Source organism: Arachis hypogaea, chromosome 16, assembly GCF_003086295.3.
Source record: "Arachis hypogaea cultivar Tifrunner chromosome 16, arahy.Tifrunner.gnm2.J5K5, whole genome shotgun sequence".
In the NCBI taxonomy this organism is placed as follows: domain Eukaryota; kingdom Viridiplantae; phylum Streptophyta; class Magnoliopsida; order Fabales; family Fabaceae; genus Arachis; species Arachis hypogaea.
The window spans coordinates 68,670,258-68,693,130 of NC_092051.1; the positions used below are offsets into that span (position 1 = coordinate 68,670,258).

General features: G+C 41.8%; 9 non-coding genes and 5 pseudogenes across 9 annotated transcripts; all 14 read left to right on the plus strand.

Annotated features, from left to right (window-relative positions):
- The first annotated feature begins 167 nt into the window (after positions 1–167).
- On the plus strand, positions 168–298 carry LOC112759819 (5S ribosomal RNA; annotated as a pseudogene).
- A 180-nt stretch (positions 299–478) lies between these two features.
- Positions 479–597, plus strand: LOC112759796 (5S ribosomal RNA). Its single transcript, XR_003180297.1, has one exon. It is a non-coding gene; the product is annotated as a 5S ribosomal RNA (ribosomal RNA).
- A 194-nt stretch (positions 598–791) lies between these two features.
- LOC112762189 (5S ribosomal RNA) lies at positions 792–910 on the plus strand. Its single transcript, XR_003182538.1, has one exon. It is a non-coding gene; the product is annotated as a 5S ribosomal RNA (ribosomal RNA).
- A 193-nt stretch (positions 911–1,103) lies between these two features.
- Positions 1,104–1,222, plus strand: LOC112762230 (5S ribosomal RNA). The gene has a single exon (XR_003182576.1). It is a non-coding gene; the product is annotated as a 5S ribosomal RNA (ribosomal RNA).
- A 179-nt stretch (positions 1,223–1,401) lies between these two features.
- On the plus strand, positions 1,402–1,520 carry LOC112759276 (5S ribosomal RNA). Its single transcript, XR_003180049.1, has one exon. It is a non-coding gene; the product is annotated as a 5S ribosomal RNA (ribosomal RNA).
- A 189-nt stretch (positions 1,521–1,709) lies between these two features.
- LOC112759541 (5S ribosomal RNA) lies at positions 1,710–1,845 on the plus strand (annotated as a pseudogene).
- Positions 1,846–2,034: 189 nt separating this feature from the next.
- On the plus strand, positions 2,035–2,153 carry LOC112759709 (5S ribosomal RNA; annotated as a pseudogene).
- A 178-nt stretch (positions 2,154–2,331) lies between these two features.
- On the plus strand, positions 2,332–2,450 carry LOC112759386 (5S ribosomal RNA). Its single transcript, XR_003180148.1, has one exon. It is a non-coding gene; the product is annotated as a 5S ribosomal RNA (ribosomal RNA).
- Positions 2,451–2,637: 187 nt separating this feature from the next.
- On the plus strand, positions 2,638–2,756 carry LOC112762123 (5S ribosomal RNA). The gene has a single exon (XR_003182476.1). It is a non-coding gene; the product is annotated as a 5S ribosomal RNA (ribosomal RNA).
- Positions 2,757–2,944: 188 nt separating this feature from the next.
- Positions 2,945–3,080, plus strand: LOC112759265 (5S ribosomal RNA; annotated as a pseudogene).
- Positions 3,081–3,273: 193 nt separating this feature from the next.
- Positions 3,274–3,392, plus strand: LOC112762139 (5S ribosomal RNA). Its single transcript, XR_003182491.1, has one exon. It is a non-coding gene; the product is annotated as a 5S ribosomal RNA (ribosomal RNA).
- Positions 3,393–14,905: 11,513 nt separating this feature from the next.
- Positions 14,906–15,024, plus strand: LOC112762140 (5S ribosomal RNA). Its single transcript, XR_003182492.1, has one exon. It is a non-coding gene; the product is annotated as a 5S ribosomal RNA (ribosomal RNA).
- Positions 15,025–15,202: 178 nt separating this feature from the next.
- Positions 15,203–15,321, plus strand: LOC112762176 (5S ribosomal RNA). The gene has a single exon (XR_003182525.1). It is a non-coding gene; the product is annotated as a 5S ribosomal RNA (ribosomal RNA).
- Positions 15,322–15,505: 184 nt separating this feature from the next.
- On the plus strand, positions 15,506–15,641 carry LOC112759409 (5S ribosomal RNA; annotated as a pseudogene).
- Positions 15,642–22,873: the final 7,232 nt, after the last annotated feature.

The following is a 22,873-nucleotide window of genomic DNA, read 5'->3' on the forward strand; positions in this document are numbered from 1 at the left end:
CGTGCTTACCCTCGTTCCTTAAACGACGCTATCTTGAATAGTTTCGCTAAAGCGAACCTCAATGACCTGATTTTCGGCAAGCTCACACGGGCCCCGTAGGGCTTCGCAGCTCGACTTACCCTACGTCGTGAGACATGCTTATGATAATTCTGTGCGCATACTTTAATAGGTGATACCAGCACTAATGCACCGGATCCCATCAAAACTCCGCAGTTAAGCGTGCTTGGGCGAGAGTAGTACTAGGACGAAAGTAGTACTAGGATGGGTGACCTCCTGGGAAGTCCTCGTGTTGCACCACTTTTTTTTTACGTCGTGCTTACCCTCGTTCTTTAAACGACGCTAACTTGAATACTTTCGCTAAAGCGAGCCTCAATGACCTGATTTTCGGCAAGCTCGCACGGGCCCCGCAGGGATTCGCAGCTCGACTTACCCTACGTCGCGAGACATGCTTATGATAATTGTGTGCGCATACTTTAACAGGTGCAATCATACCAGCACTAATGCACCGGATCCCATCAGAACTCCGTAGTTAAGCGTGCTTGGGCGAGAGTAGTACTAGGATGGGTGACCTCCTGGGAAGTCCTCGTGTTGCATCCCTTTTTTTTCTTTTTTTTTTTTTTACGTCGTGCTTACCCTCGTTCTTTAAACGACGCTAACTTGAATAGTTTCGCAAAAGCGAACCTCAACGACCTGATTTTCGGCAAGCTCACACGGGCCCCGCAGGGCTTCGCAGCTCGACTTACCCTACATCGCGAGACATGCTTATGATAATTATATGCGCATACTTTAACAGGTGTGATCATACCAGCACTAATGCACCGGATCCCATTAGAACTCCGCAGTTAAGCGTGCTTGGGTGAGAGTAGTACTAGGATAGATGACCTCCTGGGAAGTCCTCGTGTTGCATCCCTTTTTTTTCTTTTTTTTTTTTTACGTCGTGCTTACCCTCGTTCTTTAAACGACGCTAACTTGAATAGTTTTGCAAAAGCGAACCTCAACGACCTGATTTTCGGCAAGCTCACACGGGCCCCGCAGGGCTTCGCAGCTCGACTTACCCTACGTCGCGAGACATGCTTATGATAATTGTGTGCGCATACTTTAACAGGTACGATCATACCAGCACTAATGCACCGGATCCCATCAGAATTCCGCAGTTAAGCGTGCTTGGGCGAGAGTAGTACTAGGATGGTTGACCTCTTGGGAAGTCCTCGTGTAGCACCTTTTTTTTTTACGTCGTGCTTACCATTGTTCTTTAAATGACGCTATCTTGAATAGTTTAGCTAAAGCGAGCCTCAATGACCTGAGTTTCGGCAAGCTCGCACGAGCCCCGCTGGGATTTGCAGCTCGACTTACCCTACGTCGCGAGACATGCTTATGATAATTGTGTGCGCATACTTTAACAGGTACGATTATACCAGCACTAATGCACCGGATCCCATCAGAATTCCGCTGTTAAGTGTGCATGGGCGAGAGTAGTACTAGGATGGGTGACCTCCTGGGAAGTCCTCGTGTAGCACCTCTTTTTTTTTTTTTTTTTTACGTCGTGCTTACCCTCGTTCTTTAAACGACGCAAACCTGAATAATTTCGCTAACGCGAACCTCAATGACCTGAATTTCGGCAAGCACACACGGGCCCCGCAGGGCTTCGCAGCTCAACTTACCCTACATCGCGAGACATGCTTATGATAATTGTGTGCGCATATTTTAATAGGTGCGATCAGACTAGCACTAATGCACCGGATCCCATCAGAACTCCGCAGTTAAGCGTTCTTGGGTGAGAATAGTACTAGGACGAGAGTAGTACTAGGATGGGTGACCTCCTGGGAAGTCCTCTTGTTGCACCTCTTTTTTTTTGTTTTTTTTACGTCGTGCTTACCCTCGTTCTTTAAACGACGCTATCTTGAATAGTTTAGCTAAGGCGAGCCTCAATGACCTGATTTTCGGCAAGCTCGCGCGGGCCCCGCAGGGATTCGCAGCTCGACTTACCCGACGTCGCGAGACATGCTTATGATAATTGTGTGTGCATACTTTAACAGGTACAATTATACCAGCACTAATGCATCAGATCCCATCAGAATTCCGCAGTTAAGCGTGCTTGGGCGAGAGTAGTACGAGGATGGGTGACCTCCTGGGAAGTCCTCATGAAGCACCTTCTTTTTTACGTCGTGCTTATCCTTGTTCTTTAAACAACGCTATCTTGAACAGTTTAGCTAAAGCGAGCCTCAATGACCTGATTTTCGGCAAGCTCGCACGGGCCCCGCAGGGATTCGCAGCCTGACTTACCCTACGTCGCGAGACATGCTTATGATAATTGTGTGCGCATACTTTAACAGGTACGATCATACCAGCACTAATGCACCGGATCCCATCAGAATTCTGCAGTTAAGCGTCCTTGGGCGAGAGTAGTACTAGGATGGGTGACTTCCTGGGAAGTCCTCGTGTAGCACCTTTTTTTTTATTTTTTTTACGTCGTGCTTTCCCTTGTTCTTTAAACGACGCTATATTGAATAGCTTAGCTAAAGCGAGCCTCAATGACCTGATTTGCGGCAAGCTCGCACGGTCCCCGCAGGTATTCGCAGCTCGACATAACCTACGTCTCGAGACATGCTTATGATAATTGTGTGCGCATACTTTAACAGGTGCGATCATACCAGCACTAATGCACCGGATCCCATCAGAATTCCGCAGTTAAGCGTGCTTGGGCGAGAGTAGTTCTAGGATGGGTGACCTCCTAGGAAGTCCTCGTGTAGCACCTCTTCTTTTTTTTTTTTTTACGTCGTTCTTACCCTTGTTCTTTAAACGACGCTATATTAAATAGTTAAGCTAAAGTGAGCCTCAATGACCTGATTTTCGGCAAGCTCGCAAGGGCCCCGCAGGGATTTGCAGCTCAACTTACCCTACGTCGCGAGACATGCTTATGATAATTGCATGCGCATACTTTAGTAGGTGCGATCATACCAGCACTAATGCACCGGATCCCATCAGAACTCCGCAGTTAAGCGTGCTTGGGCGAGAGTAGTACTAGGACGAGAGTAGTACTAGGATGGGTGACCTCCTGGGAAGTCCTCATGTTGCACCTCTTTTTTTTTTTGTTTTTTTTTTACGTCGTGCTTACCCTCGTTTTTTAAACGACGCTATCTTGAATAGTTTAGCTAAAGCGAGCCTCAATGACCTGATTTTTGGCAAGCTCGCACGGGCCCCGCAGGTATTCGCAGCTCGACTTAACCTACGTCGCGAGACATGCTTATGATAATTGTGTGCGCATACTTTAACAGGTGCGATCATACCAGCACTAATGCACCGGATCCCATCAGAATTCCGTAGTTAAGCGTGCTTGGGCGAGAGTAGTACTAGGATGGGTGACCTCCTAGGAAGTCGTCGTGTAGCACCTCTTCTTTTTTTTTTTTTACGTCGTGCTTACCCTTGTTCTTTAAACGACGCTATCTTAAATAGTATAGCTAAAGCGATCCTCAATGACCTGATTTTCGGCAAGCTCGCACAGGCTTCGTAGGGATTCACAGCTCGACTTACCCTACGTCGCGAGACATGCTTATGATAATTGCATGCGCATACTTTAATAGGTGCGATCATACCAGCACTAATGCACCGGATCCCCTCAGAACTCCGCATTTAAGCGTGCTTGGGCGAGAGTAGTACTAGGACGAGAGTAGTACTAGGATGGGTGACTGATGAGCGGATATTTTATACGCTTTTTGGGGATAATTTCATATAGTTTAGAGTATGTTTTAGTTAGTTTTTAGTCTATTTTTATTAGTTTTTAGAAAAAATTCATATTTCTGGACTTTACTTTGAGTTGTGTGTTTTTCTATAATTTCAGGTATTTTTCTGGCTGAAATTGAAGGAGCTGAGCAAAAATCTGATTCAGGCTGAAAAAGGACTGCTGATGCTGTTGGATTCTGACCTCCCTACACTCAAAGTGGATTTTTTGGAGCTACAGAACTCGAAATGGCATGCTTCCAATTGCATTGGAAAGTAGACATCCATGGCTTTCCAGAAATATATAATAGTCCATACTTTGCACAAGTATAGACGACATAAACTGGCGTTCAACGCCAGTTCTCTGCCCAATTCTGGCGTCCAGCGCCAGAAAAGGATCAAAAACTGGAGTTGAACGCCCAAACTGGCATAAAAACTGGCGTTCAACTCCACAAATGGCCTCTGCACGTGACTCACTTAAATCTCAGCCCCAGCACACACCAAGTGGGCCCCAGAAGTGGATCTCTGCATCATCCATCATAGTCCACTCATATTTTGTAACCCTAGGCTACTAGTTTAGTATTTAAACAACTTTTAGAGACTTATTTTGCATCTCATGACATTTCAGATCTAAACTTTGTATTCTCTGACGGCATGAGTCTCTAAACCCCATTGTTGGGGGTGAGGAGCTCTGCTGTGTCTCAATGAATTAATGCAAGTATTTCTGTTTTCCATTCAAACACGCTTGTTCCTATCTAAGATGTTCATTCGCGCTTAACTGTGATGGAGGTGATGAGCTGTGACACTCATCACCTTCCTCAAATCATGAACGTGTGCCTGACAACCACCTCCGTTCTATATACGATTGAATGAGTATCTCTTAGATTCTTTAATCAGAATCTCCGTGGTATAAGCTAGAACTGATGGCAGCATTCATGAGAATCCGGAAAGTCTAAACCTTGTCTGTGGTATTCCGAGTAGGATTCAAGGATTGAATGACTGTGACGAGCTTCAAACTCTTGAAGGCTGGGCGTTAGTGACAGACGCAAAAGGATAGTAAATCCTATTCCAACCGGATCGAGAACCAACCGGTGATTAGCCGTGCTGTGACAGAGCGCGTGAGCGTAGTTTTCACTGGGAGGACGGAAGGTAGCCATTGACAACGGTGATCCACCAACACACAGCTTGCCATAGGAGGGCGTGTGTGCATGAATCAGAAGACAGAGGAAAGCAGAGATTCAGAAGACAAAGCATCTCCAAAGCCCCAACATATTCTCCATTACTGCACAACAAGTAACCTTTAATTTATGCTCTCTTGGTTATTCACAATTCAACTGATAAACATAATTGACTTCCTGACTAAGATTTACAAGATAACCATAGATTGCTTCAAACCAACAATCTCTGTGGGATTCGACCCTTACTCACGTAAGGTATTACTTGGACGACCCAGTGCACTTGCTGGTTAGTGGTACGAGTTGTGAAAAGTGTGATTCACAATTCGTGCACCAAGTTTTTGGCGCCGTTGCCGGGGATTGTTCGTGTTTGAACAACTGACGGATTATTTTGTTGCTTAGATTAGGAAAAATCTTTCTTTTTTGGTTTAGAGTCTTTTATTATTTATCCCTTGTTAAAATACTTTAAACTTATAGCTCAGTTATTTAGAACGTGGTGTTTATGTTCATGATAATTGGCTATCATATTTTTTTTTAAAACCTTTTTCAAAAATAATTTTTCTATTAAATCCTGTGCCAAACTTTAAGTTTGGTGTTTTCTTGTTGATTTCCCTTTGATTTTCGAAAATTTTGGTTTGGTTTTCTAAAAATTTTAAGTTTGGTGTTCTTCCTTCATGTTCTTGTGTTCTTGTGAGTCTTCAAAGTGTTCTTGAGTTTCCTTGTGTCTTGATCTTAAAATTTTTAAGTTTGGTGTTCCTTGGTGTTTTCCCTCCAAAATTTTCAAAAACAAGGAGCATTAGATCTAAAAATTTTAATCTTGTACTATCTTATTGTTTTTCTCTCTCCTCACTAAATTCAAAAATATCTTTTCAAAATATCTCTTCTAACTTCTAACTTCTTATCTTTTCAAAATTTGTTTCAACTAACTAACTAACTTTTTGTTTGTTTCTTAACTTTTTCAAAACTACCTAACTAACTCTCTCTCTCTAATTTTCGAAAATATCTTCCCTCTTTTTCAAAAATTTCCTTTTTTTAACTAATTATTTTTTATTTTTTTTACGAAAAAAATATATATATATATATATATATTTTACTTCAAAATTCAAATTCTTTTTAGTTATTTTATTTTATTTAAGTATTTACTTCTTATAAAATAAAATAAATAAAAAGGTAAATCAGTCCAAGTTATATCCATATATCCATCATGGACATAAGTGGAGAGGGACAGTCCAGGAGGACTTTGGGGTCATATTCTAACCCCTCTACTGCTTCATATGGGAGTAGCATATGCATACCCTCCATTGGAGTTAGTAGCTTTGAGTTGAATCCTCAGCTCATTATCATGGTGCAGCAAAGTTGCCAGTATTCCGGTCTTCCACAAGAAGAACCTACAGAGTTTCTGGCACAATTTTTACAAATTGCTGACACAGCACATGATAAGGAAATAGATCAGGATGTCTACAGACTATTACTGTTTCCATTTGCTGTAAAAGATCAAGCCAAGAGGTGGTTAAACAACCAACCTAAGGCCAGCATAAGAACATGGAAACAGCTGACAGAAAAATTCCTGAATCAATATTTCCCTCCAAAAAGGATGACACAGCTAAGGCTGGACATCCAAGGCTTTAAACAAGGAGATAATGAATCTCTTTATGATGCCTGGGAGAGATACAGAGAGATGCTACGAAAATGCCCCTCTGAAATGTTTTCAGAGTGGGTTCAGTTAGACATCTTCTACTATGGGCTTGCAGAAGGAGCTCAGATGTCTTTAGATTACTCAGCTGGTGGATCTATCCATATGAGAAAGACAATTGAAGAAGCTCAAGAGCTCATTGATACAGTTGCCAGGAATCAACATCTGTATCTAAGCAGCAACCCTTCCATGAATGAAGAGGTTAAAACAGTAACTGCTGAATTCAGTACTGTACAACAAGCTGCTGAATTCAATCAGCAATTAGATTTTCTAACAAAATAGCTAGCTGAATTCAAAGACAGGTTATAGGAGACAAGGATAGCTAATATACATATGGACGAACAGTTTAAGCAAACAAAGCAGCAGCTATCAAAGCAAATAGCAGAAGAATGCCAAGCAGTTCAATTAAGAAGTGGGAAAACATTAAATACCCCACCTCAAGGCATCAAAAATTCAAGAAATGAGCGACCCACCAAAGATTCCCCTGAGGACAGTAAGAGCCCAGGGAAAAATAATTCTGGCACTAAAACGCCAGAAAATGGGTGGAAGGCTGGCGCTGAACGCCCAGACCATGCCCAAAACTGGCGTTCAGCGCCAGAAACAAGGCAGGATTGGCGTTCAACGCCAGAAATGGGCAAGAATCTGGCGTTGAACGCCCAAAGGGGGCATAATCCAGCGTTGAACGCCCAAAATGGGCACATTTCTGGCGTTCAGGCGCCAGGAACAGACAGTGAGTTGGCGTCTAACGTCACTCCAGCTTCTGACTCTGGTACTCAATTGCCAGTGAGGGATCAGACACACACAAGTGCTGATAACAACCCCTCTAAAAAGGCTTCTTTAACCACTAAGGTTGAGGAATATAAAGCCAAGATACCTTATCCTCAAAAACTCTGGAAAGAGGAGCAGGATAAGCAATTTGCTCGCTTTGCAGATTATCTTAGGACTCTTGAAATAAAGATTCCTTTTGCAGAGGCACTTGAGCAAATACCTTCTTATGCCAAGTTCATGAAAGAAATCTTGAGTCATAAAAAGGAGTGGAGAGAAACAGAAAGAGTTCTCCTCACTGAAGAATGCAGTGCAGTCATTCTGAAAAGCTTTCCTGAAAAGCTTAAAGACCCTGGGAGTTTTCTGATACCATGCATATTGGAAGGTAATTGCACCAAGACAGCCTTATGCGATCTTGGGGCAAGCATCAACCTAATACCTGCATCCACTATCAGGAAGCTTGGCTTAACTGAAGAAGTTAAACCAACCCGGATATGTCTCCAACTTGCTGATGGTTCCACTAAATACCCATCAGGCGTGATTGAGGACATGATTGTCAGAGTTGGGCCATTCGCCTTTCCCACTGACTTTGTTGTGCTGGAAATGGAGGAGCACAAGAGTGCCACTCTCATTCTAGGAAGACCCTTCCTAGCAATTGGACGATCCCTCATTGTCGTCCAACAGGGGGAAATAACCCTGAGAGTCAACGATGACGAGTTCAAGTTGAACGCTGTCAAAGCCATGCAGCATCCAGACACATCAACAGACTGCATGAAAGTTGACCTTATTGACTCTTTGGTAGAAGAGATCAACATGGCTGAGAGTCTCAAATCAGAGTTGGAAGACATCTTTAAAGATGTTCAGCCTAATTTGGAGGACTCAGGGGACATGAAAGAGCCTCTGAACTTTCTTCTGAAAGAGGAAAAACCTCCTAAACCAGAGCTCAAGCCACTGCCACCATCCTTGAAATATGCATTTCTAGGAGAAGGTGACACCTTCCCAGTGATCATAAGCTCTGCTTTAAATTCACAGGAAGAGGAAGCACTTATTCAAGTGCTAAGGACACACAAGACAGCTCTTGGGTGGTCCATAGGTGACCTTAAGGGCATAAGCCCAGCTAGATGCATGCACAAAATCCTATTGGAGGATAATGCCAAACTAGTGGTTCAACCACAGAGGCGGCTAAATCCAGCCATGAAGGAAGTGGTGCAGAAAGAGGTCACCAAATTACTAGAGGCTGGGATTATTTATCCCATTTCTGATAGCCCCTGGGTGAGCCCTGTTCAAGTCGTCCCAAAAAAGGGAGACATGACAGTGATTCATAATGAAAAAAATGAACTGGTTCCTACAAGAACAGTTACAGGGTGGCGCATGTGTATTGACTACAGAAGGCTTAATACAGCCACCAGAAAGGATCATTTTCCTTTACCATTCATAGACCAGATGCTAGAGAGACTAGCAGGTCATGATTATTACTGCTTTTTGGATGGCTACTCAGGCTATAACCAGATTGCAGTAGATCCCCAGGATCAAGAGAAAACAGCATTCACATGTCCATCCGGAGTGTTTGCTTATAGAAGGATGCCCTTTGGGCTATGCAATGCACCTGCAACCTTCCAGAGATGCATGCTCTGTATTTTCTCTGATATGGTGGAAAAATTTCTGGAAGTCTTCATGGATGACTTCTCAGTATATGGAGACTCATTCAGCTCCTATCTTGATCACCTAAAACTTGTTCTGAAAAGATGCCAAGAAACCAACCTAGTTTTAAACTGGGAAAAGTGTCACTTCATGGTGACTGAAGGAATTGTTCTTGGGCATAAAATCTCAAACAAGGGAATAGAGGTGGATCAAGCAAAAATAGAGGTAATTGAAAAATTACCACCACCTGCCAATGTTAAGGCAATCAGAAGCTTTCTGGGGCATGCAGGATTCTATAGGAGGTTTATAAAGGATTTTTCAAAAATCGCAAAACCTCTAAGCAATCTGCTAGCTGCTGACACGCCATTTGTGTTTGACACAGAGTGCCTGCAGGCGTTTGAAACGCTGAAAGCTAAGCTGGTCACAGCACCAGTCATTTCTGCACCAGACTGGACATTACCATTTGAGCTAATGTGTGATGCTAGTGATCATGCCATTGGTGCAGTATTGGGACAGAGGCATGACAAGCTTCTGCATGTCATTTATGATGCCAGTCACGTTTTAAATGATGCCCAGAAAAATTACACAACCACAGAAAAGGAATTACTTGCAGTGGTTTACGCCATTGACAAGTTCAGATCCTACTTAGTAGGATCAAAGGTGATTGTGTACACTGACCATGCTGCTCTTAAGTATCTACTCACAAAGCAGGATTCAAAACCCAGGCTCATCAGATGGGTATTGCTTCTGCAAGAGTTTGATATAGAAATAAGAGACAGAAAAGGGATAGAGAACCAAGTAGCTGATCATCTGTCCCGGATAGAGCCAGTGGAAGGGACGTCCCTCCCCTTCCTTGAGATCTCTGAGACGTTCCCTGATGAGCATCTATTTGCCATTCAGGAAGCACCATGGTTTGCCGATATTGCAAACTATAAAGCTGCAAGGTTCATACCCAAGGAGTACAATAGAATACAAAAAAAGAAACTAATTACTGATGCAAAGTACTACTTGTAGGATGAACCCTATCTCTTTAAGAGATGTGCAGACGGAATTATCCGTAGGTGTGTCCCCAGAGAGGAAGCACAGAGGATCCTATGGCATTGCCACGGATCTCAATATGGAGGCCATTTCGGAGGTGAGCGAACAGCCACCAAGGTCCTCCAATGTGGCTTCTATTGGCCCACACTCTATAAAGATTCCCGAGAGTTTGTACGTAATTGTGACAGTTGCCAAAGAGCTGGTAATCTGCCTCATGGTTACGCCATGCCTCAACAAGGAATCTTGGAAATTGAGTTGTTTGACGTATGGGGAATTGACTTCATGGGACCTTTCCCATCATCATACTCAAACACTTATATTCTGGTGGCAGTTGACTATGTATCAAAATGGGTTGAGGCTATTGCCACACCCACCAATGATACTAAAACAGTGCTGAAGTTCCTCCAGAAACATATTTTTAGCAGGTTTGGTGTCCCTAGAGTACTAATCAGTGATGGGGGCACTCACTTCTGCAATAAACAGCTTTACTCTGCCATGGTTCGGTATGGAATTCGCCACAAGGTGGCCACTCCATATCATCCACAAACCAATGGGCAGGCTGAAGTCTCTAACAGAGAATTAAAGAGAATCCTGGAACAGACAGTAAATACCCGTAGAAAGGATTGGGCAAGGAGCTTGGATGATGCTCTGTGGGCTTACAGAACAGCATTCAAGACCCCTATAGGGACCTCTCCATACCAACTGGTGTATGGTAAGGCATGTCACCTGCCCGTGGAACTGGAACATAAGGCCTACTGGGCAACCAGATTCCTAAACTTTGATGCCAAATTAGCAGGAGAAAAAAGATTGCTCCAGCTAAATGAGCTAGAGGAGTTCAGATTCACAACTTTCGAAAATGCCAAGCTATACAAAGAAAAATAAAAAAAGTGGCATGACAGAAAGCTGTCATCTAGAATCTTTGAACCAGGACAGAAGGTTCTGTTGTTTAACTCTAGACTCAGGCTATTCCCCGGGAAACTGAAATCCCGGTGGAGGGGACCATACGTGATTACAAGTGTATCACCATATGGTTACGTGGAGCTTCAAGATATTGATTCTAATAAGAAGTTCATTGTCAATGGACAGAGAATCAAGCATTATCTAGAAGGCAACATTGAGCAAGAATGCTCAAGGCTGAAGCTAGATTAAAAGCTCAGCAAGGTCCAGCTAAGGACATTAAAGAAGCGCTTGTTGGGAGGCAACCCAATGTTCATCTAATTCTTATTTTTATTGTTTTTCATGTTTTCTTAGGTTCATGATCATGTGGAGTCACAAAATAAACAAAAAAAAATCAAAAACGGAATCAAAAACAGCAGAAGAAAAATCACACCCTGGAGGAGCATCTGTCTGGCGTTCAAACGCCAGAACAGAGCATAGTTCTGGCGCTGAACGCCCAGAATGGGAGCATCCTGGCGCTGAACGCCCAGAACAAGCATGGTTCTGGCGTTCAACGCCAGAAATGGCAGCAAAGGGGCGTTGAACGCCCAAAATGGGCACCAACCTGGCGCTGAACGCCCAGAGTTGTGTGCAAGGGCATTTTGCATGCCCAAATTGGTGCAGGGATGTAAATGCCTTGACACCTCAAGATCTGTGGACCTCACAGGATCATTTCAAGATCTGTGGACCCCACAGGATCCCCACCTTTCCTCCTCATAATCCTAGTTTTTTTATTTCCACATCTTCTTCTTCATCTATTCCCTCTTCTTTTGCTCGAGGGCGAGCAACATTCTAAGTTTGGTGTGGACATCACAATTATGTGAAGGATCTATAGCTCAGTGGTAGAACATGTGGCTGCAAATCAAGAGATACCTCAGGGGATGCACTTCCCTCCACATAATTATTGGAAGCAACTGAGGATAGAAATACCAAAAATCACTAGGAATCAAGCCACAAAGGCAAGGAAGAGACATAAAAGAGCTCAAGAACATCATTGGTGCCTCAAGAAGGAAATGCCATCATCACTAAGGTGGACTCGTTCCTTGTTCTTACTTTCTCTGTTTTTCGTTTTCTCTATGTTAAATACTTATCTATGTTTGTGTCTTCATTACATGATCATTAGTAGTAATTAGTGTCTAGTTTGATTTTATCCCCAATTAAGTTATAGTCTATTTTTCTCATCATCAGCAAACATGAATAAAATAGTAGATCTTTTGAATAAGAGGCAATAAAATTTCGAGTTTTTAATAAGAAAAATTCTAATTAGTAACATGTGGTGGCAACGCTTTCTGTCTTCTGAATGAATGCTTGAACAGTGCATATGTCTTTTGAATTTGTTGTTTAAGACTGTTAAATATGTTGACTCTTGAAAGAATGATGAACATGAGACATGTTATTGATAATCTGAAAAATCATAAAAATGATTCTTGAAGCAAGAAAAAGCAGCAAAGAACAAAGCTTGCAGAAAAAAAAATAGAAAGAAAAAGAAAAAGCAAGCTGAAAAAGCCAAAAGCTCTTAAAACCAAGAGGCAAGAGCAAAAAGCCAATAACCCTTAAAACCAAAAGGCAAGGGCAAATAAAAAGGATCCCAAGGCTTTGAGCATCAGTGGATAGGAGGGCCTAAAGGAATAAAATCCTGGTCTAAGCGGCTAAACCAAGCTGTCCCTAACCATGTGCTTGTGGCGTGCAGGTGTCAAGTGAAAACTTGAGACTGAGAGGTTAAAGTCAAGGTCCAAAGCAAAAAGAAGAGTGTGCTTAAGAACTCTGGATACCTCTAATTGGGGACTTTAGCAAAGCTGAGTCACAATCTGAAAAGGTTCACCCAGTTATGTGTCTGTGGCATTTATGTATCCGGTAGTAATACTGGAAAACAAAGTGCTTAGGGCCACAGCCAAGACTCATAAAGAAGCTGTGTTCAAGAATCATCACACTGAACTAGGAGAATCAATAACACTATCTGAATTCTGAGTTCCTATAGATGCCAATCACTCTGAGCTTCAATGGATAAAGTGAGATGCCAAAACTGTTCAGAAGCAAAAAGCTACTAGTCCCGCTCATCTAATTAGGATCTGAGCTTCAATCAAAAACTCTGAGATATTATTGCTTCTCAACCTATTAGTCTTCTATTTTATTTGTCTAGTTGCTTGAGGACAAGCAACAGTTTAAGTTTGGTGTTGTGATGAGCGGATATTTTATACGCTTTTTGGGGATAATTTCATATAGTTTAGAGTATGTTTTAGTTAGTTTTTAGTCTATTTTTATTAGTTTTTAGGAAAAATTCATATTTCTGGACTTTACTATGAGTTGTGTGTTTTTCTGTAATTTCAGGTATTTTTCTGGCTGAAATTGAAGGAGCTGAGCAAAAATCTGATTCAGGCTGAAAAAGGACTGCTGATGCTGTTGGATTCTGACCTCCCTGCACTCAAAGTGGATTTTCTGGAGCTACATAACTCGAAATGGCATGCTTCCAATTGCATTGGAAAGTAGACATCCAGGGCTTTCCAGAAATATATAATAGTCCATACTTTGCACAAGGATAGACGACGTAAACTTGCGTTCAACGCCAGTTCTCTGCCCAATTCTGGCGTCCAGCGCCAGAAAAGGATCAAAAACTGGAGTTGAACGCCCAAACTGGCATAAAAACTGGCGTTCAACTCCACAAATGGCCTCTGCACGTGACTCACTTAAATCTCAGCCCCAGCACACACCAAGTGGGCCCCAGAAGTGGATCTCTGCATCATCCATCATAGTCCACTCATATTTTGTAACCCTAGGCTACTAGTTTAGTATTTAAACAACTTTTAGAGACTTATTTTGCATCTCATGACATTTCAGATCTAAACTTTGTATTCTCTGACGGCATGAGTCTCTAAACCCCATTGTTGGGGGTGAGGAGCTCTGCTGTGTCTCAATGAATTAATGCAAGTATTTCTGTTTTCCATTCAAACACGCTTGTTCCTATCTAAGATGTTCATTCGCGCTTAACTGTGATGGAGGTGATGAGCTGTGACACTCATCACCTTCCTCAAATCATGAACGTGTGCCTGACAACCACCTCCGTTCTATATACGATTGAATGAGTATCTCTTAGATTCTTTAATCAGAATCTCCGTGGTATAAGCTAGAACTGATGGCAGCATTCATGAGAATCCGGAAAGTCTAAACCTTGTCTGTGGTATTCCGAGTAGGATTCAAGGATTGAATGACTGTGACGAGCTTCAAACTCTTGAAGGCTGGGCGTTAGTGACAGACGCAAAAGGATAGTAAATCCTATTCCAACCGGATCGAGAACCAACCGGTGATTAGCCGTGCTGTGACAGAGCGCGTGAGCGTAGTTTTCACTGGGAGGACGGAAGGTAGCCATTGACAACGGTGATCCACCAACACACAGCTTGCCATAGGAGGGCGTGCGTGCATGAATTAGAAGACAGAGGAAAGCAGAGATTCAGAAGACAAAGCATCTCCAAAGCCCCAACATATTCTCCATTACTGCACAACAAGTAACCTTTAATTTATGCTCTCTTGGTTATTCACAATTCAACTGATAAACATAATTGACTTCCTGACTAAGATTTACAAGATAACCATAGATTGCTTCAAACCAACAATCTCCGTGGGATTCGACCCTTACTCACGTAAGGTATTACTTGGACGACCCAGTGCACTTGCTGGTTAGTGGTACGAGTTGTGAAAAGTGTGATTCACAATTCGTGCACCAGTGACCTCCTGGGAAGTCCTCATGTTGCACCTCTTTTTTTTTATTTTTTTTACGTCGTGCTTACCCTCGTTCTTTAAACGACGCTATCTTGAATAGTTTAGCTAAAGCGAGCCTCAATGACCTGATTTTCGGGAAGCTCGCATGGGCCCCGCAGGGATTCACAGCTCGACTTACCCTACGTCGCGAGACATGCTTATGATAATTGTGTGCGCATACTTTAACAGGTACGATCATACCAGCACTAATGCACCGGATCCCATCAGAATTTCGCAGTTAAGCGTGCTTGGGCGAGAGTAGTACTAGGATGGGTGACCTCCTAGGAAGTCCTCGTGTTGCACCTTTTTTTTTTACGTCGTGCTTACCCTTGTTCTTTAAACGACGCTATATTAAATTGTTTAGCTAAAGCGAGCCTCAATGACCTGATTTTTGGCAAGCTCGCACGAGCCCGCAGGGATTCGCAGCTCGAGTTACCCTACGTCGCGAGACATGCTTATGATAATTGTGTGCGCATACTTTAACAGGTGTCATCATACCAGCACTAATGCACCGGATCCCATCAGAACTCCGCAGTTAATCATGCTTGGGCGAGAGTAGTACTAGGATGGGTGACCTCCTGGGAAGTCCTCGTGTTGCAACTCTTTTTTTTTTTTTACGTCGTGCTTACCCTCATTCTTTAAACGACGCTAACTTGAATAGTTTCGCTAAAGCGAACCTCAATGACCTGATTTTCTTCAAGCTCACACGGGTCCCGCAGGGCTTCGCAGCACGACTTACCCTACGTCGCGAGACATGCTTATGATAATTGTGTGCGCATACTTTAATAGGTGCGATCATACCAGCACTAATGCACCGGATCCCATCAGAACTCCGCAGTTAAACGTGCATGGTCGAGAGTAGTACTAGGACGAGAGTAGTACTAGGATGGGTGACCTCTTGGGAAGTCCCCATGTTGCACCTCTTTTTTTTTTGTTTTTTTACGTCGTGCTTGATGTGCGGAAAACGATCTGACACAAAACTCACCGGCAAGTGCATCGGGTCGCATCAAGTAATAATAACTCACGGGAGTGAGGTCGATCCCACAGGGATTGAAGGATTGAGCAATTTTAGTTTAGTGGTTGAATTAGTCAAGCAAACAAGTGTTGATTGTGTGAAATTGTGTTGACAGGAATTAAATTGCATAGAATGTAAAGGGGAGTGGGTGATTTGCTGTAAATTAAAGAGAACGGAAAATAAAAGTACTAAATCTTAAAGAACAAGAAATTAAATGGCAGAAACTTAGAACGCAAGAAATGTAAATTGCAGAATCTTAGAGTGCAAGAAATGTAAATGGCTTGATTTGTAAATGGGTCAGGGATGTGGGATTGCAAGAATTAAACAAGGAAAAGTAAATTGCAACAAGCAGGGAAGTAAAAGATGAATTTAATTGCAGTAGATCTCAAACAGAAAATGTAAATTGCTTGAAGAAGCGTTCAACAGAGAAATAAAAGGATATTTTAGATCTCAGGACCCAAGAGACTAGATAACCAAGTCTAGATCTCAATGCCTTCCTAGATCCAAATTCAGAATTCAATTGCAAGAAAAGTAAAGATCCAGCAGTAGAAGAAAAGAAGTGAAATCGCAAATTCTCAATGATGCAGTAAATCAAAATAGAGAGAGATCTCAAGATGAGATTGAGACAGAATTTCCTCAATTCCTCAACCCAAGATTCAAGACAAGTGTAGATGAAATTGAAAAACAAGAAAACTAAGAGGAAGAGAATTCAATTCTCCTTCCCCAAAACTCAGAATCTCCAAACAGCTCAAAACCCAAAAGCTCTCTACTGTGAATACTATGAAAATTCTTCAAGAAAACTCTAAGAAGAAAAGCTCTTTAAAATTTCAAATCCTAAGCTATTTATACACTTTCTTCAAATGATCATTAAGCCTTGAATTGGGCCTTTAGTCTTGATGGAATTGGGTTAATAATAGCCTCCGTTGATTGTTCTTGGTGTTGGGAAGAAATCCATTTGTGAACCGGGCCATGAACCATTCACGTTTGAGTCAACGTTTGAGGCAAACGTTGACTCAAACGTCCCTTGTGTGAGGCATTATGTAGATAGCCCATTTGCTGTCATTCACGTTTGAGCCAACGTTTGAGGTCAAACGTGAGCTCAAACGTGGTTCTTCCCAGGCTCCCTTTTTGGCCAACGTTTGGTCCAACGTTTGAGGCAAACGTTGGCGCAAACGTGGCTCATCTAAACCATCAATCAGGGGTGCTTTGCCATGCTCTTCCTTGCCAAAATGTAGCCAACGTTTGACCTCACGTTTGAGGCAAACGTTGGCTCAAACGTTGCCGTGCCCAGGAGTGCTCTTTTTCATTCTTTTTGGCGCCAATGTTTGACCTCACGTTTGAGGCAAACGTTGGCGCAAACGTTGCCTTCCCCTGCTTCTTCTTCAGCCAACGTTTGCCTCAACGTTTGAGGTCAAACGTTGGTTCTTCTCCAGGGTGATCTTCATCTGCTTCTCACGTTTGAGTTAACGTTTGAGGCAAACGTTAGCTCAAACGTGAATCCCTCTTTTCAAGCCCATTCTTGCAACCTTCTTCCAAGCTTTATTCCACCTATCATCAATCAACAATTGTATCAAAGCTATGCCATAATTATGAGAGTTGTTCTTCTTCTTGTCATATGAGCAATTATGGCATAGAAACTCATAAAAATGCATCAATTTGTCCCTGGTTGATTGAATCAAAGGAAACATGAAATTCAACCCAATTGACTTACTTATGGCTTAAGAAAGTGCATAAAACTAAATGAAAACAAAGGAAAAAGACTAGTGAAACTAGGCTAAGATGACTTGTCATCACAACACCAAACTTAAAACTTGCTTGTCCCCAAGCAAGAACAGAATTATTAAGAAGAAAGAATGAAAACAAAAGAGAATGCTCATGTTAGCAGAGTATTATTGGTAGCTCATGGGGTTTTATGCAGATATGTAACTACTCACTTCTTATTGACAAGTAGGCCTAGAAAGTTTCCTCTAAGCATCAAGCAACACACTGCTATGACCTCTCATTATTCCTTTGTCCTTGTTTACTGAATTTTTTTTTTATAAACTTTAGTTCAGTGTCATGTGTAACAAGCTCTTTTCTTTATTTATGCTTGACACATTATTCACTTTAGACACTTGGCTCACATGCCTTCTTAAAACATTGATGCCCAGCACCTCTTTGGGTTACTAAATGTCTTGTAGCCAGGTTGCTCTTGATAGTGGACTTTCAGTTGATAATCCCGGGTTAGTTAACCCAAGTCACCAAGTGTTGATGCATTCTAAAGAACTTAATAATCCAAGCAGATCCTAGTACAAAGACACCACAGGCATATATTCTAAGGTTCAAGCTATTGGTGTCTAGCTTTGTTTCTTTTTTTCTTCCTTTTGTTCTGTTGCCACTTTTGGCTTTTTCTTTTCTCTTTTTGTTTTTCTTTTCACCCAAGGACTTTTATTTTGTTGAGATTCATAGACAGTGAACTACTTTCTTCTTAAAAAGAGAACAGTCTATTCCTTTTATTCACTAATAGTGAGTTGCCACACAATCACACATACATGCCACCACTTACTATTATTTGACTTCTAGCTAGCAATGAACCATCTTACTTCATGTTTCAAACATTTCTTTTATTGAATTGAAAAGACTTAGGGGACAAAGCATGCATTAGTTAAGTGAAAGTAAACACACAAGTACACTTAGACTAGCATTCTTATTTCAAGAAAGATAAACATAATGCAAAGATTACTAATTAAAACAACCACTAAAGATGCAAAGACTTCTTAAACAGATAATGATGCATGCTTTTTTTTTTGAGTGATGATCAAGGAGCAAGTCCACCTTTCATTTATCATGCTTTTTCTTCCTTCTTTCATTTGCTTGAGCGCTGGTGTTTCCTGTGTCCATGTCTGTTGTCTGTTGACCCCGCCAGAACCCAGCTCTATTCATCGTCTCTTCTACTCTATCTTCAAGTCTCATAGCCTTGCTTACTTCTATCTCACTTTTCCCTTTGAAGAATTCATCGAAAGTTGGAAATGCTGGATCTATGTTGTGCAGATGCTCTCCAATATAGTTCAATTTGATTTGACTATTTATGTTGTAGTCAGCTTGGACCTCATATCTTGCATCTTGAAGGGCTGTAAATTCTTTGAGAGCCTTCATATTTTCAGCTTGCATTTGTGCCAACTTCCCAAATGATTCGTGAGATTGAAAAGCATGCTCCTCTTGCATCACGAAGAATTTTGACTCAAACTCACTTTGTTTGTTCATCATTTTCAGCCGCCATTCCTCTTGCTCTTGTTGGTGTTTCATGTATTGTGATGGTATTCCTCTTGCCTTTCTTGAATTCTCATGTACTGTTGTGATAATTCTCCAATTGCTTCCTGCATCTGAGTCATATCCAGAGTGTCATGTGGTGGAATGTGTTGCTGTTCCTCTTCCTCTTGTGGCTCTTCTTCCTCTATTGGTTCATTTCTTTGCCTTCTTCTTGGTAGTCTTCGGCTCTGCTGTGCTTTAGTAACAATCATCATTCTTTCAATGGTTATAGGCATGCCCGGGTTCAACCATGTTGGGTTTACCTCCTCCATTGGCACTTTGGCTTTCATGCATAAACGCATAATGGTGCTTGGGTAGTGTAGCCACCCTTCGGCTGAATTCTTCTCTGCTATCCTTTGAATGTCATTTGCAATGATCTCATGAACCTTCACTTCTCCTCCCATTATTATGCAATATAACATGATAACTCTCTTCTTATTGACCTCCGAGTTGTTTACTGTGCCTAAGATTGATCTCTTCATTAGCTCATACCAACCTTTTGCTTTAGGGGTAAGATCTCCTCTTCTCAAGTATTTGTACTTGTTTTTAGTAGTTCCTACCCACTCCGTGTTGACCACACTAATTTCACTGGCAATCTCATCATAGTTTTGCTCTTCATTTAACCTTTGATGGTATCTTGGCATATCAAAATGGGCTGCCCTCAGCTTCAATACTTTCAAGATAGTATTTGGGCTAAAATCTACTTCAGTCCCCCGCACATAACTCTTGTAAGTTGGAGCTTGATTCATCTCGATCCTTGGGGTATTAGCATAGAATTCCCATATGATGTTCGCATTGATCCTGGTGATTGGTGAAATGAGCTCTTCCCACCTCCTCTTCCTAATCTTGGCTTTCATTTCTTGGCACTCATCATCCGGCAATAGAAATGGAACTTCCGGGGGATATTTTTTTATCTCTCATCCATCCCCATTGTGTTTGATGATACCGTGTTCTGAATTTCCACTGATCAAATTCAGGGTTGCTTTCTTCAACCATGGGCTCCTTTCCTCTCCTTCGTTTGGTTCTTGAGGAAGAGGCCATGATTGCTTGATTGGCTGATCTTTTTGAGGTTAGAGGGAGTGTGAAGAAAGTTGGAGATTTTGATGTGTTTTTGACAGAGAAATATTTGAGGCTGAGCTTATATGATGAAGAATGATGGAGGAATTGGAGTTTGAATAGTTGGAGTGCAGGGAGTGTGCAACTTTTTTGTTTATGTGCATGGCTTGAAGGTGGTGGTTTTATAATCATTTAATTGAACAATGGAGGGTTGGGATGCAATTGGATACTTTGCAAATCAAAGGTGTGCATGTAAAGTTGAATAAGGACAAAGCTTGCCTCCTTAACGGTTTTCAACGTTCTCTTTCCAAGAGTGTGCAGAATCACCCCTTGAAGCATGTGATGCATCTTTGTCTTCATTCTATGCCCCTCCTTGTCTTGTCCCTTTCATTGAATATTCCTTTGACCACCTAACCATCATCACAAGAAAACAAATATAACTATGTTTAAGTAATGGCAAGAGAGTTTCTAAAAAAAATATATGTAAACTATCATTTCTTCTGCTCAATAATCCGTGACTTCTTTATGCATGGATATGGACGACGCCAAACTTAATGTTTGGTCATATGGTCCAAAATATCACTTCCTCAAACCATTGTTAGACCGTCATGATATTCAAAACTTAAAAGACCATTGACTTTCATGACTTGTTCCCACAATTTGTTTAGTGTGCCCCGTGGGCACACCAAACTTAGAATTCGATCTTATGCTCTCTAATGTCATGAATAGTTGTCAATTTTGTCCACAAAGAGTTGAATTCATATTGGTGTAACAATTATTATTCATATTGAAATATTAAAGACAAGAAAATTAAATCATGGGTTGCCTCCCATGGAGCGCTCGTTTATTGTCACTAGCTTGACATTGATCCTCTTAGGGTGGTTGATGGTTGAAATGTCGCAGCTTATCCCCCCTCACTGTGAGCCTTCTTTGTGTGCCTTGGTGCTCAATTTCAACGTGCTCAAGAGAGAGTACTTGGTTAACAGTGTAGTGATCTTTTGCTCCCAGCTGTTGATATACTAATTGCACATTGTCACCTTCGGAGAATCATTCAGTTGGGGTTCTTTTATTCCTCCACCCTTTGTTAGCCTTCTTCTTATTTTTCTTCCTTTTTTTGGTTAACCTTTCTTCCTTGACAGTAGCTTTAGTTGTGGCACTTTTCTTCTTGTTTATCTTCCAAGTTTCTTTTTGAGTACCTTCTTTTCCTTGCATATGTTCATTCTTCTGCTTTACTGAATTGTTGATTGCTTGCCTTGGGAAACAGTCATTGATTACTTGGCTTCTTTCTTCAGAATTTTGTTGTTCTAGAAACACTTTCAGAGTAATGCTTTCCTCATGCATCCTGAGAGTTAGTTCTCCTTGCTCTACATCTATGATGGCTTTGGCGGTAGCTAAAAATGGCCTTCCCAAGATAATCGAATTGTTTCCTTCTTCTTCTGTTTCCAAGATTACAAAATCCGCAGGATAAATGAACTTGTCAACCTTAACTAAAAGGTTTTCGATCGCTCCTTTGGGATGTACTACTGACTGATCCACCAGTTCCAATGACATCTGTATTGGTTTCACCTTCTCTATGCCAAGCTTTTTCACTAAAGATGATGGAATCAGATTTATGCTTGCTCCTAAATCGCACATCCCCTTGTTGATAAATAGACTTCCAATGGTGCAAGGTAGGAAGAAACTTCCTGGATCTTCCAACTTGGGAGGGAGTCCTTTTCTGATGAGTGCACTGCATTCTTCAGTGAGAAGTACAGTCTCCTTCTCCAGCCAGCTTCTTTTCTTGTTAATGAGTTCCTTCAAGAACTTGGCATATAAGGGCATCTGTTCCAATGCTTCAGCCAGGGGAATGTTGATTTCCAGCTTCTTGAAAGTTTCCAGGAATTTGCGGAAGTGTTGATCCTTGGTTTCTTTGTTGAACCTCTGTGGGTATGGCAGCGGAGGAATGAAGGCTTTCTCCTTTTTCTGTGCTTCTTCCTCTCTCTCATGTATATTGATTGGCTGGTCTTCTTTTCTTTTGGGGTTCTCTGTGCTCTTGTTTGGCATCATATCTTGATCATTGGCTTCCTCTGTATCTGTTGGTTTTCTGCTGCTCTCCACTTGTTTCCTTGTAGTGTCATTGTTGTTCATCAATATTCTCCCACTTCTTAACTGTATTGCCTTGCACTCTTCCTTAGGATTTGGAATTATGTCACTTGGTAGGGAACTTGGTGATCTCTCAACAGAAATCTGCTTGGAGATTTGCCCAATCTACCTCTCTAGGCTCTTCATGGAGGCTTCATGGTTCTTGGTTGTCATTTTTTCGTGTTTTCACATTTTGTCTATCAAGGTTTCCAAGTTAGTGATTCTTTGAGATTCTGGTGATGCTTGTGGTGGGTTGTGAGATGTGGATGGTGGATGGTAGGTATTTTGGTTGGTGGGTTGGTTATTGGATTGATAATGGTTGGGATTGGGGTAGTTGTTTTGAGGTTTTCTGTAAGGGTTTTGGTTAGTTTGCTGCTGGTTGTGGTTTTGGTTATTTCTTGAAGTGTTTTGGTTTGAGTTCCTCTGCCATGGTTGTTGGTTCTGGTTGTGATTGTCTCCCCATCTGAGATTTGGGTGGTTCTTCCAGGATGGATTGTAGGTATCACCATAAACTTCATTCTGTCCAGAGTTTTGGTTATACATGTACTGCACTTGCTCCTGTTGTTGCTCTTCTTGGCTTTCTTCATTCTGCACACATACAGTTGATGGGTGGCTTGTGTTCACAGCTGCTACTTGAAGGCTGTCAATCCTTTTGGCCATTTGTTCAAACTGTTG